Source organism: Alexandromys fortis, unplaced genomic scaffold (assembly GCF_014885135.2).
Source record: "Alexandromys fortis isolate MF-2015 unplaced genomic scaffold, M_Fortis_MF-2015_v1.1 scaffold_120, whole genome shotgun sequence".
Classification (NCBI taxonomy): Eukaryota; Metazoa; Chordata; class Mammalia; order Rodentia; family Cricetidae; genus Alexandromys; species Alexandromys fortis.
In genome coordinates, this window is record NW_026067999.1 from 1,881,660 (window position 1) to 1,895,992 (window position 14,333).

The 14,333-nt window shown below is 44.5% G+C and overlaps 1 long non-coding RNA gene across 1 annotated transcript; it reads right to left on the minus strand.

Moving 5' to 3' along the window:
• Positions 1-6,110: 6,110 nt before the first annotated feature.
• On the minus strand, positions 6,111-9,893 carry LOC126512702 (uncharacterized). Its single transcript, XR_007595133.1, has 2 exons — positions 9,359-9,893; positions 6,111-9,258 (listed from the first exon to the last, which is right to left on the minus strand). It is a non-coding gene; the product is annotated as an uncharacterized lncRNA (long non-coding RNA).
• Between the last annotated feature and the right edge of the window lie 4,440 nt (positions 9,894-14,333).

Genomic DNA, 14,333 nt, shown 5'->3' on the forward strand with positions numbered 1-14,333 from the left:
ATACACAGAAGTAGGCAATGTGTGACTATTTAGAGGTCTAAAATACCCCAAGATAATTTGGCCGTTGACCTGCCACATTCCAATTTCTTCACAACTATTGAAGTTCAGCCTTGTGGAATGTTCATTATAGGTGTGATTTTCTCTGGGAATTTCAGGTAGCTTAGTTGTTCATATTAAAGCATTCATATGCTAATTTTTATTTTAAATTTTAGTTAGACTTTATTTTTATTTCATTTGTGCAAGTGTTATGCCTGCATGTATGTATGTATGTGTACCATGTGCATTCGGTTGCCTGGGTGTTCAAGACCCACCATACAGATGCTGGGATCTGAATCCAAGTCCTCTGTAAGAGCAACTGTTAATCCAAATATGATGAGGAAGACCACTGGCCTAAATGATCATGACCAAATTAATTAAAATAAGCAGTTAATTAAAGCAAGCCTTTTTTTATTTGTGTATATAGTCTGCCTCACCTTAAGACAGGATTCTTTGGGCATCAGGAAGACAAGGTTTTTTATAGCTTTTGGGGTAGGGAGTTTCTAAATGGGGGACTTGGTGAGGAAAAATTAATGAGCAGAACATAAGTATAACAAGTTAGTCCTAATGAATTGCTGAATCAAAGACATCATTGCAAGGTGGTTATAACAAGGTAGTCATAACAACAGGTAGCCATAACAAGGTAGTTATAACAACTCATTTGAAATACAGGTAGGGTTGCAAGATAGTTATTAACTTTTGGAAGCAAAGGCATAGTTTCCATTCCTGGAACAAGCAGTACAGAACCATTTGTAGTTAAGGTTACAGGTGGGGCATAGCCCCGTTCTTGAGAAACAGAGGTTTAACATTAACAGGAATGAACTTTACTGTAAGATGGCTTTTAAGCCTAAGATGGAGGCAGGCTGGTTCATCACAGCAAGTGTTCTTTAACTGCTAAGGTATTTTTCCAACTCCTCACATACTAATTTAAATATTTTAACCTCTTACTTTTTTGGTGGTTCCTGTTTTTTGCCTTTTAAGCATTTTGTTTTTAATGCTGTAAGGTGCCACATCATTATTTTATAAGATGCTACAGAAATCTTAGCTACCCAATGCATGTAAAATGGAAACAAATCTTTGTGGTTAAAAAAATAATATTAAATTGCTTTAGTGTTCCTCTTGTGAAAATTATAGCAATAAGATTACTAGAGGCTCGGAATGAAAAGCCCAGGTTAAAAGCTGCAATTGGTCTAGCTGAGAGAGAAGAATGTACTCACAAAGGGGATACTTTAGCATCACAAAAGGGTAGGCTGGCTTAAAGGGACATTTTCAATTTTAATAATCCTGATTTCTCAAGTCTCTTAACAACTGAGTGCTTTTGCTGTGGCTAATGTGGCAGTAGGAACAGAGAAAGGACACTTAAGAAACAACCCTTGGTTGTTGCCATGTGTGTGTGTTGCACGTGCATGAACTTGGAATGAACTTGGTTAATGAACTTGGAATCTAGCAAAGAACAGAACAAACACCCAAGTGATTAAGTGTCATTGTCCTAGTTTGCCTCCTTTCATTGTGATAAAACACTGATCAAAAACAACTTTGGGAGGAAAGGGTTTATTTATTTGGCTTACAGGTTATGGTCCATCACTGAGGTTATGCTTGTGTCTTGACCATCAAGAGCATTGATAGGAGCTATCACAGTCTGGGGGAATCCTGTGCACCCTTGTTTTAGTTAGGGTTTTATTGCTGTGAAGTGACTCCATGACCACAACAACTCTTATAAAGAAAAACATTTAATTGGGTGGCTTACAGTTCAAAGGTTTAGCCCATTATCATCATGGTGGGACATGCTAGCATCCAGGCACACATGGTGTTGGAGAAGGAGATGAGAGTTAATAATCTTGATCAAAGGCAACAGGAAGTGAACTGAGACACTGGGTGTGGCTTGAGCATGTATGAGACCTGAGAACCCATGCCCAGTTTGACACATTTTCTCCAACAAGGCCACACTTAACTCCAACAAAGCCACACCTCCTAATATGCCACTCTCTAAGGGGGCCAACCACAGAAGCCAAGGCAGGAACCTGGAGGCAGGAATTGAAGCAGAGATTACTGGAGGAACGCTGCTTACTGACTTGCTTTTCAAGGCTTGCTCAGCTTGTTTATACAAACCAGTACCACCTGCCCAAGGTTGATACCACCCCCAGTGGGGTGGGCCCTCTTACATCAATCAATTAACAAGAAAATGCCCTACAGACATACCCACAGGCCAGTCTGATGGAAGAAATTCCTCAGTTGAGTTCTTCACCAGTGTCTTAATTTGTGTGAAATTGACATAAACTGAAAACCCAGGTAGGAACACTTAGAAAGTTGCTCTAAATTGTTCACTCAACAAGTCACTTTTTATTAACATATAATCAAGGTACACAGTACTGGGGTTCATGTATTTTAACCATATTCCCACCCCCACCCCTTTAGTCTTCCCTGTAAGAAATTGTTGTTGTTCTTTCTATCAGAGACAGTCCTACCGGAATACATATTTCCAGATCCTCCCCCTTTCCCATTGCGTCCGTTGGCCAGTTACATCAGATTGTGAAGCCAAGCTTCCACCAATGGTATGAGACTCACTCACCACCTAAGTTAGGGATAAAAGACAAAAAACATCTTGGCCAAGTCTGCTTGTTAGGTTGCTGTGTATTCTGGCACACCCTTTCTTCAAAAAGAATTGCCTTGCCAACTTTCACTTTGTCCATGTGGTCCTTTGTGTGACACTGGGCTGATTCTTTCCTAACGTTTCCTTTCTCTGCCCTCCCATTAGTTCCTTACAGTTTCCCTTCTACTTTTGTGTCATATAAGTATACATGGCTTTATGTGTCTATATTAAATATAGGATGCAAAAATAAAGGAAAATGTGATGCGTATCTTTCTAAATCTGACAATTAATAATCTCTAGGACCATCAAGATGGCGTAGTGGGTAAAGGCACCTGCTGTCAAACCTGATGATATGAGGTCCTTTCTCCTAATAAAGTTCATTGCTTAGTGTGGGAGAATTGTCTGTATTCTGTCAATCATGTTTTAAATAAATGCTGATTGGCCAGGCAGGAAGTATAGGCAGAACAACCAGACAGGAAGTAGAAATGATGTAATGTGAACAGGAGAATTCTGGGAAGGAGGAAGTTGATTCCTTCCACTCATGCCCAGACCACTGAAGCAGCAGGATGTGATCTGCCCCACTGAAAAAAGGTACTGAGCCACATGGCTAACATAGATCAGAAAAATGGGTTAATCAAGATGTGAGAGTTAGCCAGTGAGAGGCTAGAGCTAATGGGCAAATCAGCTTTATAACTTATAGAGACCTATGTGTGATTTTCTTTGGGGCTAAACAGTTGTGGGGTACCTGGTGGGATGACAAAGACAACAACAAACAAGCAGCCTGGCCCCCTCCATGTTACAATTGCTGAAGGCTCACTTGTGTCCACTCCTTTTCCAAGCCTAGCTACCATGAGGCTGCTCTTTTCTGAAATCTACCAAGGTTATACAAGGGGTATCTAGAAGATACTTTTGTTAAAATGCTCTGACTCCTCACTTGGGTCCACACATAACTGAAAGCAAAATTGAAAACTTGGCATCCCTACCTTCCTTTTGCACTTATCTTCAGCACATAGTACCAAAGGGTGGTACCTGGCCTGTCTTATATTGTGGAATATTATTTTAACCGTGTAAAGGTGCGTTACATTTGTTTCTGCTACTTTGGTTAAAGATGCAAAGACGTATTACATTTGTTGGATTAACCTGGGGTCAGGAGGTTGCGTCAGCAACTAGCTGACAGGAAGTGGGATGGAGGACCTAAGTGTATCTAGGGTCTTTAGTGGGGGCTGAGAAGGAGGATGCCCCTTTTTGAGGGAAACAGGAACAAGGAGAGAAGGCTAGCTATTTGCTATTCAGTCTCTCTGACCCAGGAGGGTTTCATCTCAACCTTTGAATCCTGAGTTCTGTAGGAGAGAGATTTAGATGAAGTTCCCTTTAGTGGCAGTGATAGATCTGTGCCTGAGGGAATAGAATTCCCACCTGGCTGCAGCCAGTGTGACTGAACCGCTGTTGGGAGCTGCGGAGCTGCAATTGCGAGCTGGGACAGCAATGACTTAAGGTGCAGCCACTGTATTGAATGAAAAACACCAATCTTACCGCCCTTCTGGGATGAAAATACAAAGATAAGACAGGCATTTTCTTGTCAGATGCCACCCCTCCTCATTATACCCAAGGGAGCTCCAAGTCTCTACTCAGTGTCTTAAACCTGCAGTCCACCTTAGATTTTAGAAACAACAAAGCCTCGCAGCTCTCTCCATGACATCTCCCCAACACAAGAGTAGTTATCTCATGGGAACTGGTCTACCTCTTTGAGTACTAAGGACCAGAATTGAGAAGATGATCAACCAGACTTCTTTTTTGTTTTTGTTGTTGCTTGTTTGTTTGTTTCTTTTTTCAAGATAAGGTCTCACTGTGTAGCCCTGTGTGGTGGTTTGAAAGAAAATGGCCCCCAAAGGGAGTGGCATTATTAGAAGGTGTGGCCTTGTTAGAGGACTTGTGTCACTGTGTGGGTGGGCTTTGAGGTCTCTTTTGCTCAAGCTATGCCCAGTACACAGCACTGCCCTCTGGTCAAGATGTAGGCAGTGCCATGTCTGCCTGCACACTGCCATGCTCCCGTCCTGATGATGATGAATTGAACTTCTGAAACTGTAAGCAAGCCACCACAATGAAATGTTTTCTTTCTAAGAGTTGCCATGGTCACTCTTCACAGCAATAGAAACCCAAACTAAGATACCCTAACTATCCTGGAACTCATCACGTAGATCAGACTGACCTTAAACACAGAGATCCTCCTGCCTCTGCCTTGCTAGTGCTAGAATTAAAGGTGTGCGCCATTACGCCCAGCTGAACAGGACTTCTTAATTATGCCTCTTGCCCAGACCCATCTCTCTATTGCCAATGCCATGAAAATAGGCTGACTTTCTTATATTATGTTTTCTCAGTGTGCTGTGGGTCTTCTAAGCCAAGCAACCGCCATCTTTGGCAGTTCAGATATACCCCCTGGCAAGCCAGCTGGGCTTGTTGACTGTTTACACACCCTCCCAGAGGAGTGGGGAGGGTCAGAAGACCCACACCCAAGTCTCCAGCTGTTACCTACTATCTCTTGTAAGGGGGTAGAATGTACAGGGCAAGGAAACCTAGGAGAGCCTCCGGCAGTGATTGTGGGGAAGCACTCGTCCCTGCTGGGCAAAGACTTTTCATAGGCAGCCTTCAGGCGAAGGAGCGCCCACACACCCTCCCTGTAAGTAACCCCTCATCTATGCTCTGTAAGGAAGTCCAATAAACTTATTCGTTCCCTAAAGCGAACTTTGACAGACTCGTGCTTGGGTTTGTAGTTGGGACCTTAGGAGAGAGGGTAGTCCTTGTTTACATCTTCCCAAGGAAAGGGATTAGCTGCACAAGCTCATTTTGATTAAACTCCTTTCTTGTCTCTGGAGTGTCTGGACCTTGCTATTGGAAGCCCTGAGTCCAGCCTCTAGCTTAAGTCTCTGGTTACAAATCTGCTTGAGTGACCGTATCTGCTTTCTGTCAACCTACACTTTATTGAAGTTTCGACCCCATCAAAGCTAAAGGGACTTTTGTTTTGTTCAGTTTTTTCCACTTCCATTTCCCCTTGCATTTGCTCGTGCATGTGCACATGTATGTTTGTGTGTGGTTTATATGTGTTTGCACACGTGTGTGTAGCTACACTCACCTGTGAGTGTTCATGTGGAGACCAGAGGTCAACACCAGGCAGCTTCCTCTATAATTCTCTACTTTATTTTATTTTGAGTCCGTTTTCTACTGAACACAGAGCATTTCATTTTAATAGACTGAACAGCCAGGACCCCCCCCTCCCCGGATTTGCCCGCCTCTGCCCCTCTCCCAGTGCTGAGATTATAGACACGTGCTTCTGCACCCTGCTGTGCGGGGCTATCTAAACTGAGAGCCTCAGGCTTGTGCAGCAGACCCACTGAGTCGTCTCCATAGCCCTCCAGTTCCCTTTGTTGGACTCTGGCGTCCAAACACCGAGAAGGAGTCGCCCCCAGAGACCACACACCACAGCCGATGCAAAAGCATGAGGATTTTATTAATTCTGTCATGACAGGGTCCCCCAGCATTCGGGAAGCCGAGGGACCTCGAATAGCGGGTACAGTCTACTTTTAAAGGGGCCACAGAAGCAAGGGGGGTTGTTCTTTGACTATTCTGATTGGCTTATTTGAAAGGGCTATTACCAATAATTGACTGGAGAGCTGTTGCCAGATCAGATGAGGTAAGAGGTCATTTTGACCTCGTTTCCCAGGGGACAGAACCAAAGCATACGTATATGGGTAATTGTTCAGGAACTGAGTACGTGCAAGTGTAGCTGTTAGGTCCTTGGTTCCCAGGGGAGGAGGGGAAGCACTATGGCACAGAGGCTGAGAGGATTCAGAATTGTCAAAAATGGCTTCAGGATTGTCTTAAAGTCTTACATTCCCTCCTCTTATTTGGTCAAATATCTCAATCTTGAGATATTAGTAAATTTGGAGGACCAATTGGATCTGTACACAGAGATTAACAAACCAGTGTTGTAGGCCCATCATAGATCAATAAACTGCCAGATGAGTCTATTCCCTACTATTTATGGGTGAAAGAGACTAAGTCCTTTTCATTAACCCTCAACCAGGAGACATTGACATTGGTTTTACATCCTCAGGCAGCACAATAAAATATTTTAGCCCCCCCCCCATATTGTTTTTCTCCCCGGACAAACATATCATTTAGAATATTTGCATACAGGATAAAAGTTTTCAGGGGTTTGCTCAGTATCCTCCCAAGAGGCTTTTGCTAAAACATACAGGTCAAAAGTTAGCTGGGGGAACCAGGTATTCAGGGGATGAACTCCAGTGGCTGGCCTTAAGGCTTGCCCAGTCTCAAAGTTTGTCATGGTCCAGGTTAAGTCCTAAGGTATAAACATCAGGGCAAAGATCAGCAAGCCTGGCAGAACCAGGCCTCCTTGAGAGGATTTTGGGTACACTGAAACTTTCATTTGGAAGGTCCTGGGTCGTCCTGTGGAGGTGTAGGCTTGACGTGAGATGCATGGATCCAGGCTGCAAGATAGTCCTGGTAAGAAAAAGATTCTCTGCCATCCAGGTGATGTCCCTTTAAGTAGACTGCTCAGGTCATTTACCATTGCTGCCCTGCCTTTTTACCAGCATGCGCCATCAAAACCGGCTCTGCTTGGGCATTGCTGAACCCCAAGCTTTCCATAGCTGCGGTCTGGGAGCTGGGGGCAGTTGTTCTCTGTGAAACTTGCAAGCAGCTCGGGAACGCTGTTTGGAATTGGGCTCCGGAACCTCCCGGGCCCCTCCTCGCTTCAGTCAGTTGCTACCTGCGGGGGCAGGTGGCTGTAAGCAGAGTTCCCAGGCTTGGGCTGTGACCAAGGCAGCTGGGAGGATTCAGCCGGCAGTGGCTGCAAAGCCTTCCTCAGCAAGGTGGGCATGGCGAAGGCAGAGAGCAGCCTGCTTTTCTTTACAGTCCTGGAGAACAGTAGGGGAAATCAAAGTCTCCAACAGGTCTTTTTTTAATAAAAGCGTGGGACATTCAGGAATAATCAGCAGTTCTTGTGTCCATAGTCAAATGCTTTAGATATAGCGAGGGGTAACCCCTCCCCCTTTTTTTCCGTACACCCCAGAATCGAACACCTGGGTGCACAGCATAAGCAAGGGGGGGGGAATTTCAGTACTATCACTGTGGCTGCTGCGTTGGCCTCTCAGGTGGGCAGAGTGCCGCTTCAGTAGCCGGCTGTGCTTGGCGCCGTTCTCCGACCTGCTTCTGCTCAGCAGCTGCTTTGGGAGTGTCTCGAGCCCAAAGTCCTGTAGGGCCACTCCTCACTGAAGTCTGCATTTGGCCATTCAGGGGCTGCTCTGTCTGAGGTGCGCAGTCTCTGCAGCTGTCGTCTTCTGTTGCCTCCCTATCTGTCTAATTTTTTTTTTTACTAAGTCCTGGAGGGAGCATCTCTGCAGCCCCTCCATTCTCTGCAACTTGCTGTCTGATGCTGACTGGCCTATAAAAGACATTATTACATTGGCTTGGCGATCTGCTGCCATGGGATCAAAATGGGTTTACATCCTGTCCCGTTCTAATAGTCTTTCTAAAAATCCTGTAGGAGTACTATCAGACCTTTGCTCTTACCTTAGCCAAATTAGCAAATTAGTGGGGTGTTTTGCAACCCCCCCTCCTTTTTTTAGACCAGCCAACTGGACTCTGGCAATAAAGACGGAGCTGCTCCCTACCAGCTGGAGTATTGAAGTCCCATCCTCTTTCTTGTCCGGTGATTGGGTTGGCCTGCTGTCAGCTCCTGGGACATTCTTTTTTTCTCTGTAGTTAGGAGCACCTATAAGAGCTGCTGGCAATCATCCCAAGTGGGCTGATGAATAACCAGAACAGATTCTATAAGCCCGGTCACTGTCTGAGGGTCCCAAGAAAAGGAAGGGTTGTAAGTAAAGATTAGAGGCAGAAAAAGGCAGTATTGCAATTGGCCTGCTACTGAGTGAAGGGGAAATGTTTGGGAAGTCATTCTCATCCTTCCCCTGTCCCAGTGTGGATGCTGAGTACCGAAGTTTTCAGGGCTAGGGCCCGACCAGCGGGGCTCCTCAGGAACGAAGTGCTTCCTCCAGGGGAGGAGGAGGGAGAAGTCTGTCATGCTCGGCTGGATATCAGGAAGAACCAGAGGTGCCTGGATTCTGGGTTTCTTTTGCTCCTGTACAGGAAAGAGAGAAGACAAAGGGCTTGGGGAGGGGCAGCCACCATCTCCTCCAGCAGTGGGGCTGCTTTCGGAATCAGGGAAACTAATGATGGCCAGGGGGCCGGTGCCAGGTTCTGAATTCCTGCAGGTGGATTTTAACAAAGACAAACCGACATACAAAAACAAAAAATACAAAGAGACAGACATAAACTCAAAACCAGAAGCTGGTGCTCTCACCACCACTCTGGTGTAGAACTGAAAATACACAAGAACAAAAAGACAGACATAAACTCAAAATCAGAAGCCGCGCGGCAACAAACTGATACGAACCTGGAAGGGAGTGGGCAATAAGGGCCACACTCCCTAGAAACTAAGATGACCTAGTTGCTCCTAGTTTCACAAATTGCCAGTGAAGCGTCCTCCATGGCTGGGCCAGGGAGTGTTCCCGGACACGTCTGTCCCACTGCCTGGTCCCCTTCAAATACTAGCCCTGCGCAGGTACAATTCTCAGATTACTAATTTATATTACACAGAAACAGAAACACAATATACAAACAGACAGACATCAAAATGAGCTCGTTTCTTTATACCTCCAACTGGGTCTAGAGTGTGTCTGGGAGCGACTCGATTCCCGGTCAGGGAACCAACTGTTGGACTCTGGCGTCCAAACACCGAGAAGGAGTCGCCCCCAGAGACCATCTCACACACTACAGCCGATGCAAAAGCATGAGGATTTTATTAATTCTGTCATGACAGGGTCCCCCAGCATTCGGGAAGCCGAGGGACCTCGAATAGCGGGTACAGTCTACTTTTAAAGGGGCCACAGAAGCAAGGGGGGTTGTTCTTTGACTATTCTGATTGGCTTATTTGAAAGGGCTATTACCAATAATTGACTGGAGAGCTGTTGCCAGATCAGATGAGGTAAGAGGTCATTTTGACCTCGTTTCCCAGGGGACAGAACCAAAGCATACGTATATGGGTAATTGTTCAGGAACTGAGTACGTGCAAGTGTAGCTGTTAGGTCCTTGGTTCCCAGGGGAGGAGGGGAAGCACTATGGCACAGAGGCTGAGAGGATTCAGAATTGTCAAAAATGGCTTCAGGATTGTCTTAAAGTCTTACACCTTCTTTTCAAAGATGCACGCACACCCATCTGATTGTCTATACACGCACCACATTTATGCAGTACCTGTTGAAGACAGAAGAAGGCATCAGATCCCCCGGAGCTGAAGTTACAGGTGCTAGTGAGCTCCCTTATGTGGGTGCTGGGAACTGAACTCCATTCTTCTGCAGGTCACCTCGCCAACTGCCCCCACCCCTTTAAAAAATGTTATCTCCAATCTTAGTGGCCACTTTTGCCGACATACTTTTTACTTGAATTTTCTATTTAGTTGAGGTTTTTTTTTAGGTGTGCATTTTTTTTATATGAGAGCACTGGACTCACTTGTGCTTCCCCGAGGGCTGAGCTTCTGTGAGTCATAGGTGGTGTACTAGTGAGATGAGAGACTCAGAGACATGAATGGGAGAAAAAAATATTTTTCCCTTCTCACTGTTAAGTTCATGATTGAAGTTCTTATGACAAAAGGCAGATGAAATTTTGGAATTTAGTTGTTATTTTAGACAGGACTCACTATGGAGTGCTGCCTGGCCTAGAACTCACAGAAGACCTGCTTCTGCCTCCCAAGTGCTGGGATGATAGGTGCTTGCTACCAACCCCAGCTGGGTTTTTTGGGGGGAAGGGGCTTTCTTACACTCTAGTTAGGCCGTTCTGGAACATCCCGTGCATTATAAGATGATCTCAAACTCAAGATTATCCTTCTAGAAACCTCACCTCTTAAATTCTGGGATTGCAGATATGAGTCACTATGGCCAGCTGCAACTAGTTTTTAAGCCTGAACAGTTAGATTGTCTATCTTTTTTTTTCTTGGAACAGAAACATTTGAAAATGGACATTCTGTGTCGCTTTGTTTCCTCTGGAAAGACTGCTCTTAGTTAGTATGTTGGGCACAACATTTTGTAGCATAAGATAAAGTCTAAGAACCTGGAGGTTGGAGCCAGTGGTCCAGAAAGCTGACCTATCTAGGCTGCATCACTGTCCTGAAGGGCTTCTCTGAGTTAGAGATACCTCAGTACAGGCCAGCGTGATGAGATCCCCTTGTCTTGATGGTTGCTTTTGCAGAGAATTTAATGGTTTGAGAGAGCAATATGTTTAGTTAATTTGCAGTGTATACTGTTTTAAGGCCTAGAGATGAAAGAAAATGCAAGGAATTTTCTACTTAGAAGGAACTTCTTTGCTGGCTCTGCTGATTTATACACAAAAGAGAGGAAGACATCATTGATTTCATGACCTTAAATAGTCATTTGGTTTTTACTTTTTGTTTTGGCCATTTTGTTTGTTCTAGTCATGGTCTTACTCTTCCCTTGAACTGCACTGAACCCTACTTCACAAATGCTGGCATTAGAAGTGTGAGCTATCACCCACAGATTTTTCTCCCATTTTCAGAATACTTTGCTTTTCTGAGTGAATAAAGGATTCCATGTTCTCCCTCTGTTCTTTATTGTATTTTCTTTTTGTGGTGTTGGAAACTGAACCCAGAGCCTGAAGCATGCTAGGCAGGTGCTCTACTCCTGAACCACACCCAGCCTTAACTTTCCTTTTCCCAGCCCTCCTAAGCATACCTCTTGAGTTGAGATTTGTTTTAGTCTGTTGAAGAATGGGGAAGCAGGGGCTGGAGAGATGGCTCAATGGTTAAGTGCACTGATGTCCTTCCAGAGGACCTGGGTTTGATCTCCAGCACCTACACGATGACTGACAACCATCTGTAACTCTAGTTCCAGGGAATCTGATGTCCTTTTCTGGCCTCTCTGGGCATCAGGCAGACATTTGGTACACAGATATACATACAGGTGAAACACCCATACACATTTTTAGAAAGGGAGGGAGATTGGGGAATCAGTCTGGTCTCTATGCCTGTAATTCTAGAACTTGGGAGGTACAGGCAGGAGTATCTGGAGTTCAAGGCCAGTTTCACCTATATAGCAAGTGGGAGGCCAGCCTGGGCTATATGATGCTCTGTCTCACTTTTTTGTTGTAATTTAGAAAACTTTGTTATTATTATATTTGCATGTATGTGTATGTGTGCAGGTGCATGCATGTATGTGCATGCATGATGCATGTGTGAGTACAGGCATACACATGCCATAACAAATATGGAGGTCAACCTTTACTGTGGATTCTAAAGATCAAATTCAGGTTGTTAGGCAAGGGCCTTTTCCTTCTAAGTCATCTCACAGGTTCATGACACAGTATCAAAACCCCAAAACAAGTAACCAAGAAAGAAAGAAAGAAGGAAGGAAGGAAGGGGGAGGGAGGGAAGAAGGAAAAGAAACCAAAAAGTAGGCCTGGAGATGTGGCCCAGTGGCCAAGCACTTTCCTAGCATATGAGAGGCTCTGAGTTCTATTCCCGTGAAATCACAGAGTGAATGTGAGGGAGAGAGGGAGAGAAGACAGGAAAATTAAGGAATATCTGATACTTTAGGACATTTTTGGCACGGTTTCGTAGTTTTCTTGGCTGTTAGCCACACCCAGCTTGCCCATGGCAACTTTCTTCATATGAAAGGAGAGCTGAATAGTTGTTGAGACCAAAAGCGTAAAATATTTGCCACTGGGTCCCTTGCAGGAAAAGCTTGTCAATTGCTGATTAGGTATAATGCAAGAAAAGGCTTTTGAAACGTCTAAAATGGAATCTAATCTCGAAAAAAAAACTTTACATAATGAAAATGGTTTCTTAAACAAACAAACAAAACCATGATATGAGATTGAAAGATTCCAGGAATGTCTCAATTTAGCTTCTGTACTTGAAAGTTTACTCTCATCCCTAGAGTTCAGATTACCAAGTTGTTCTGGATTCTTCCAGAGAAATATTGTGCAAAGATGATTTCTTTTCTCTTGATGCTTCATGGTTAAAGAAGCATTTTTTTAAAATCTTAGATAAGAGTCTTTCTCTATTAAGTAGAAAAAGAATGATAAAATAACATGAAGAAAAAAAGTATATGGGATAAGGGATAATAAGTAATTTAGCCAGTCATAGGCTTGACTCTGAATTCATGCAGTCAGCTAAAGAGAATGTAGAAAACATGGTCCAACCAAGGAAGGTGTTAATGAAGTAGTTAGCTGGATCCTGAGGGGTGAATAGGAGGAGAACAGATGCATCTTTGGATGGTGAGTGCTGGCAAGGCTAGTTATTGGCTGGTATCCCAGACTCTTCCCAAGGATACTCCTGAGAGTCAGTGGTCCCACCTCAAATATTGCTGCCCAGACTTGAAGGATCTTGAAAGAAGTTGCTACAGGAATTTTAAGGGCAAAAGCTGGGCTCTCAGTACACTGGCTGAACAGACCAGTGGCCAAAGAAATGAGGAGCAAAGAAATGAGATTTCTTCCATGTGACCCCAAGTCATTTCCATGGGAAGAGATAAAAGCATGCAGTGTGTCCTCCAAGTCTGGCTTCAAGGGTCCTGCCATGAGTTTTTGGGTTTAGTAGAGAAAGCATTGGGGATGAAAGGCGGGAACAGGAGGCTTCAGTAGTCCTGGTCAAAGTGTGTTCTGATCACACATTGTTTCAGTTCTGATTCTGCAAGATGGCTGGAAGTAGTCTTTTTTTTTTTAAAGATTAATTAATTAATTATTTTTGTGTGTGATATGTATGTGAGTACCTGTGGGGTCAGAAGAGGGCACTGAATCATCTGGAACTGGAGTGCTTGTGAGCTGCCAAGTGTGGGTGCAGGGAACTGAACTACTTCTGTAAGAGCAGTATGTGCTTTTAACCTCAGTTTTTCTCCAGCACCCCCCCCAGCCAACAGGTCTTTATTCATGAAGTAGGTGTGGTGATACACACATCACACGTGTAATCCAAGCATTTGGGAGGAGAGGCAGAAGCTTGAGGAACTCAAGGTCATCCTTGGCTGCTCGTCAAGTTAAAGGCCAGCCTCAACTACCGAAGACTTTGTCTCAAAAACCAAACCATCAGAAAAGGCTGGGATTACAGGTGTGATCCCAGCCCTTCCCCCCCCCCCAAATAACCCGGCTCACATATGTTACTAGAAAGTTTGTTTTAAAAAGATTTTTATTAATAACCTTTGTGTACGCATGTGGTATGCACGGGGGCACTCATGTGCCACGCATTGTGTGTGTGCCATTGGTACACACGCGGAAGTCAGAGGCCAACTTTTTCCACCATGGGTTCTGGGGATCAAGCAGGTCGCCAGGCTCATGTAACAAGCACTTTTACCAGTTGAACTGCCTCATCAGCCCAGTACGAGTTTTCTAGCGACCATATTAAACTCCTGATTCTGCCTACTCTGGCTTGTGCCTTTCGAGCTTGATATTTTTCCTGCCTTTTAATTCTTTAACTGGCTGAGAAAAACAAACCCAATTAAGAGATCCCCCCCCCACCAAGCTGAATTACAGCCACGGGTTGCTAGTCAGTGACTAAAGCCTTGAAGAGCCCAGCTTTAGACACTGTTTAAAGGAAACATGCATCCTTAAGGAGAAGAAAGCTTTTGGTGAC